At 46.0% G+C, this 302-nt stretch overlaps 1 protein-coding gene across 2 annotated transcripts in view; it reads left to right on the top strand.

Annotated features, from left to right (window-relative positions):
- The window catches only part of LOC128250608 (sortilin-related receptor-like), a 28,174-nt gene that overhangs the window by 21,350 nt on the left and 6,522 nt on the right, over positions 1-302 (top strand). The gene's annotated exons all lie outside the window — the stretch shown is intronic.

The raw sequence follows: 302 nt of genomic DNA, 5'->3' as shown, positions 1-302 counted from the left end.
CTCTCTCTCTCTCTCTCTCTCTCTCTCTCTCCCCTTCTCTTCTTTGTCTCTGACTTTCTCTCTCCCTCTCTTCCCTTCTTTTCTCTGTCTTTGTCTCTATCTGTCTGTCTGTCTTTCTCTCTTTTCCGTTTCTCTCTGTTTGCCTGCCTGTCTCCCTTATCTCTCTTCCTCTCTCTCCTCTTCTTTCTGTCTCTGTCTGTCTGTCTCTCTCCTCTTCTCTCTCTTTGTCTCACTGTCTTTCTGTCTCTCTTCTGTTTGTCTTTTTCTCTCTCTTCTGTCTCTGTACCTCTCTCTCTCTCCCT

The sequence above is a fragment of the Octopus bimaculoides genome, chromosome 23 (genome assembly GCF_001194135.2).
Source record: "Octopus bimaculoides isolate UCB-OBI-ISO-001 chromosome 23, ASM119413v2, whole genome shotgun sequence".
NCBI classification, from domain to species: Eukaryota; Metazoa; Mollusca; class Cephalopoda; order Octopoda; family Octopodidae; genus Octopus; species Octopus bimaculoides.
The sequence above is the reverse complement of the archived record's forward strand: the minus strand, read 5'-3'. Positions and strand labels throughout refer to the sequence as shown.